Source organism: Sarcophilus harrisii, chromosome X (assembly GCF_902635505.1).
Source record: "Sarcophilus harrisii chromosome X, mSarHar1.11, whole genome shotgun sequence".
Lineage (NCBI taxonomy): Eukaryota > Metazoa > Chordata > Mammalia > Dasyuromorphia > Dasyuridae > Sarcophilus > Sarcophilus harrisii.
This window is the reverse complement of record NC_045432.1, coordinates 16,413,156-16,419,258: the sequence shown is the minus strand read 5'-3', so window position 1 is coordinate 16,419,258 and position 6,103 is coordinate 16,413,156.

The window sequence follows — 6,103 nt, the reverse complement described above, 5'->3', positions numbered from 1 at the left end:
TGAAACTCTTTTGCCCAATTTGAATTGCAACAAAAGTGATAAATGGATGAATGTTTACAAAAACATAAAGTACCCAGATTTACAACAAAAAGAAATTGAAGGAACCATAAAAGAACTTGGCAGGTGGGAGTGGGTGGGGGGAGGTCGTAGAGAAGGAAGCCAGACAGCAAATAGATTTCCAAGTGAATTCTAGCAAATATTTAAAGAAAAACTAATTTTAATTTTACATCAATTGTCTCTTAAAACAGGAAACTCCTCTGAGGAAAAAAAAAAAGATTTTAAATACTAAAAACTAAATATACCCCCAAATACCAAATTTAAATATCAAAAATTATCATTTTAAATACTACTAAATTAATACTAGGGCAAGTTAAAGAATAAGACTGACCACTGTGAATAGCAACACAAAGATACTGAATAAAATGAAGCTACCAGAACACATTACAAAGATTTTTACTGTGTTCAGATTACATTTATACTAGGAATTCTGATCAGGTTCAATATTAAGAAAAATTTAAAATATAATAAGCCACAATAATATGAAAACTAGAAAACATGGAATTATATCAATAATTACTTGTCTATCTTAATATTAGGTACTGTATTAATAGTATTTTTTCTGATGACAACTTTTCAGTCATTTTAATTAAATTATGAATTCTAAAATTTCTTCCTCCCTTCCCCCCTCACTAAGATAGTAAGGAACTTGATATAGGCTATATATATGAAATTATATAAAACATATTGCCATGTTAGGCATGTTGAGAAAGAAGAAACAGACAAAAAGAAAAAAAACTATGAAAAAAGGTGAATATACTAAGCTTTCCTCTCTACATCCAGACTCCATCATTTCTTTCTCTGGAGGTGGGTAGAATTTTCCATTATGAGTGTTTTGCAATTGTCTTAGATCACTGCATTGCTGTGAAGAGTTAAGTCAATCGTTGTTGTGAGGTAAATTGTAGAGAGCTTGGCAACTTCCTGCTTTTTCTCCACCATCTTGGATTCACTTCTAGATAAATACTGTTGATTCTATTAATTAAAGGAATTCAGCCTTTATTCATATACTTTCTGATATGAACCCTCAACTAGCTTATTCTCAGGAATTGTTAAAAGGAGAATCATAAACAGGTCAATTCTCCCAGCCTATATAGAATGAGAAGCTGAAATTGTTCTCATTCAGCCTCTATTGTCTCAAAACTCTTACATGGCCCATTTGGTTTTCCATGTCTAGAACACCAGAGTCTTAGATTTAGACTTAGATTTAGCATCTTTAAACAACCTTTGAAACAAACATGATGGGAACCAAGTTTTCCCAGACTACCTTTTAGGCAGTCTCAAAATCTCAATATACAATTTTGTTCTTGCCTTTATTTCCCCCTCCTTCCTAGAGATTTTCCAATTAACTGTGTCAAACACTGAGATTGTATTTCCCCAATAAAAGATGTGTTCATGCTGTAGATCTTTGCTAATTCCTTTTCTGGACTAGCCCCCCTTGGGCTATCCCTCCCACCTCATGGCATCTTCACTTTAATGACTTCTCCTGGTTAATTGTGAGTTCCACTAGGGAAGTTATCTTTCCCTTTGTTAATTGCTCATAAAATAAAATAACAAACCTTTGTAAAGCGCGATGGATGTCTATGACATAAATTCTTTTTATCAATTGAACTCTGTTGTTCTCCTAAATCTAATTACCACTCCTAGTGCCTATTTTACCTCTTCATTTTCTTTTTTTTTCTACATAAAAGAATGATATATTTTCTCAAAAGCTTAGTCTATCATGAGAAAGCACAAGAGGCCTTTCTAATAAGACTAAGGATAAAGCAAGGATATTTATTCATAACACTATTTTTAAATACAGTAATAGAAATACTAGGTGTAGCAATTTAAAGGGAGGGTGGAAATAAAGAATACCAATAATTAAAGAAATAAAATTATAACTTTTTACAGTTGATGCACTTGATGCATATTTTAGGAAGCCATAAAGTAAACAAAAATAGCACAAGAAATAAGCAAAATCTTCAGTAAAATAGCATTATATAAAACAAAGCCACAAAAAATTGTCCACCTTTCTGTATTTTAGCAACAAAACTCAGCAGAGATAGAACAAGCAATTCCATTTCAAGCAACCACAGAATTTATAAAATATGGGGGAGTCTGGCTACAAAGCCATACTCAAAAATTATGTGAATATAACAAGAAAATATGCTTTAAAAAATAAAGGATGAATCAAATAATTTTAGACAAATAAATTGTTCAAGAATGAGACATGCTAAGGATAGGTTAGAGACCAGATCTGTGATTTCATTGTTATAGAGAAATCCTCAAGGAGGAAGCTCCTTCCATGTCAGCTAGCTTCTCTGAAACTTAAACTTTTAGTGAGTTGCTGAGGGCCCTGAGAATTTCAGTGACTTGTTAAGAAGCACACAGCCAATGTGTGTCAGAAAAAGGACTTGAGTCTGGCTAGGTCTTCAGAGTTTTAAAGCTAGTTCTTTATTCACGGCGTTACATAGCTTTTCATGAGTCGAGCTCATCTAATAAAAATAACAACATTACATTAAACGAGCTACAGATTTCACCCTATACCAATTAAACTTTCAAAATTCTACTAAACTTCATATGGAGGTACATATTATCAAAAAGCTCTAGGGATATCATAGGAAAAAATAAGAAGTCAGTGGAGTAGGCATATTAGATCTCAAATTATACTACAAAGCAATAATTATCCAAAGGATTTGGTGCTATTTAAAAAAAATAGAAAAGGTATCTCATGGTGTCTTTCTCCTTACCCCTCCTCCATGCCTGGTGGTATTTCTCCTCACTCCACTATGCTTCTCAACCCCACTTCTCTTTATAGCTAGCTAACTCTTTTGGGTGCTAAGTCCCTTTTGAGATTCTGCCTGCCATCTTAGAGCATGCCCCAACTTCATGGGGCATACCTTTCTCCTGGTAAATGCCAAGTTCCACTAGGAACTTGCCCTTTCCATCATTAATTATTAAAACTCTTTTTGTATGCTCTCCCAACTCTATTTCATATTTACTATTACTGGTGCCTATGGCATCCCTTCATTTTGTCTGTAATCTCTTCCCTAAATAAACCTGTCTTTTGCAAAGAGAATGGCTATTGTGAATTCTTCACATGACCAGACCTGAACGTTGGATGCCTACCATCATCTGGTGTCTATATCAGCCATATCAGTAAGGTCCTGTAAAAAATAAAGTTGGTGCCCATCATTTGGGGAATGCTAAACAAATTTTGGGATATGAAGGTAATAGAATATTATGGTGATATAAGAAATGTATGAACTGATTCTGAGAAAAGTGAGCAAGACCACAAGAACAAATTCTATAGTTCATCTGAAAAAAAAAACTTAGGCTTTAAAAAAACAATCAATACAATGACTCCAGAGATCATTGTGCCCCATGAGTAGCCAAGCCACTCAGTGATGAAACCAACACAATTTATAGGCACCATCCCTCAAGGGGATTGATCATCAGGACCTTCTGGAGAAAGAAAACTGAAGACAATGAAGACAATTCTGGAATTGTGAGTTATCTTCTTCAGCATGTTCCTTAAACAAATGCATCATTACCAGTATATTTGTATGTGTGCTCACATTTTTTTTGGTCTGTGTTTTAATGGAAGATTGTCTCCATTGTGTTAGGGGAAATGCTTTGAAACTACTCTTCTCTCTCTTTTTTGATAGCAACCACTACAGGTATATAATTTTTCCAATCACAAGTAAAAATGTTTTTCAACATTCATTTTTCTAAGATTTTGAGTTCCTTTTTTTTTCTTACTTCTTCCCTTACCTCCCTTGCCCAAGACAGCAAGCAAAGTGATATATATAGGTTATACATGTATGATCAATTTTAAGATATTTTCATACGAGTCCTGTTGGGAAAAGAAAATCAGTACATAAGGGAAAAACCATGAGAAAAACAATAACAAAAATGACAAAAAGGTGAAAATATTATGCTTCAATCTTCATTCAGTCTCCCTAGTTCTTTCTCTGAATGCAGATGGCATTGAAACTATTCTTCTTGCTGTGCCATCCAGAGAAATACCTTTGCTGTCAAATTCTGTCTACTGACTGATTGTTAAAGGGTAATACAGTGAATGAGTCCAGTGTTAGGATAGTTATTCCTGAACATAGTAGCAGCCACCATCCAGGGCACCCAAATTGCCAGTGCCACTATGAATTAGACAAATGAAATGCAACAAGTATCCTGATATTACAAATTCTGCACTGTAATTGGGGAACACATGAGCCATGAGCCAGAGGTGCTCCTGCAGGCTCACAATTGACAACTGCCTTCTCCCTTACTCTTCCTTCCTTATCCTAACTGTAACCTCAAGCACAAAGCCTCAGGCACTTCATCTGATGGGTGAAGGAAGCAATTCCTTTTTAGATTTACCATCTGAAGGCTAACAGAAAACCTTACAGGTGGTGAGGATTCCTGGGAACATGGGCTAAACAGTGCAAGGTCCAGAGAACAGAAAGAGTAAAGCTTGACTGGAGCTATTTAAGTGGATTCTTCTTCCTCCAACCCCTCTATGATGTAAGAGATGGTTTTTATGGGGAACTGTGGCCAAATAAACACTACAGAGGTAATATGGCGTAGTAGATACAAAGCTGGCCTGGTTTCAAGTCCCACTTCTGACATTTATCAGGCTATGTTGTCCTTGTAAGTCATTTAAGTTCTTAGCACCCTAGGCAAAATGGAGCAATACTGGTATAAAGAATTTCTCACCTATAGAGGTTCCTTACCAAGTCCCGATGGCCATTGAACTAAAGGAGATAAAGAAGTCCAAGAGTGGAATTGTCATGTTCATGTATCTGGTGAGTGTTAAATTCATAGAAAAAAAAGAAAATGTAAAAGAGTCACACCTCCTGGGACCATAACAAATTCCTATTATCTACTCATCACTATGTCCTCACTTTTTCATGGCAAAACAAGTTTTCTTCCTTGATTCATTTTTCAAACCATCTTCCTAAGTATATTTTCTGACTCTTGGCCATTTTCCTTTCTCTTTTCTCCCTAAACTGTCTCCATTTCTGCTATAGCACATCTCTTCTCAACCTCTCGACTAAGGACTTCACCTCATAGTTAATGAAGTAAATTGAGGAATTCACCATCACCTTTCTCTTCTTCCACTTTAACATTCAACTGAAATCTTTTCTCCCAAATCTCCAACGATGAGCTAAATCAAATTTATGAAAATAACAGCCATTCCCCAATTGATAAATGGTCAAAAGGGATGAATAGACAATTTTCATAGGAAGAAATCCAAGATATCAAAAACTATATAGAAACATGTTCAAAATATCTAATAAAGAAAGAAATGCAACTTAAAGTAATCCCAAACCCCTACAAAATGACCTTAAAAATTGTATAAGATGGCAACAATGGAAAATGCCAAATGCCAAAGGGGACTTGGGAAAATAATCCTATCAACTGGGGAATGGTTGAACAAGTTGTGGTAAATGTATGTGATACAATACTATGAAGTTGTACAAAGATATAAAAAGGGTTGGTTTCAGAAAAAAATCTGAGAAGACCTGTATGAATTGATATAAAGCAAAGTGTGTAGAACCAGAAACTATATAACAACTGCAATATTATAGATAATCAGAGTAAACCTAATGAAAGGAGGTAAATTTGGCCTCATCTGGTAGATGTAAATGAGCCTGGGTGGGATGGGCATATTGTGCCAAGAGTCCATTATAACTACTTTATGAGGGACAGAAAGCCTTCTGGGCCATTCCCCAACAGAATTTCAGAATAAGTATTTTCTCTCCAGAAAGTCAATTAACTTCTCAAACCCCCAGCAAAGAGAGATTATGTACCCAATGTAGAACAATTATACTCATATACACAAAAAAAGAGAATCATAACAAGGCAAAATTTGGCTGAATTTACAGTGGAAGAGCACAGTAATCCTTAAAGAATTCACTCAGCCCTCCTTTAACAACCATTTTCCTGTAGGAAGTCACAAATGGTTCCATTTGTGCCTGGTATTTCCTTGGAATTCCTTTCCTTTCTCACAGACTTTGACAACACATTGCCTCCACTCCACTCTATTGCCCTTCAGAAGCAAACA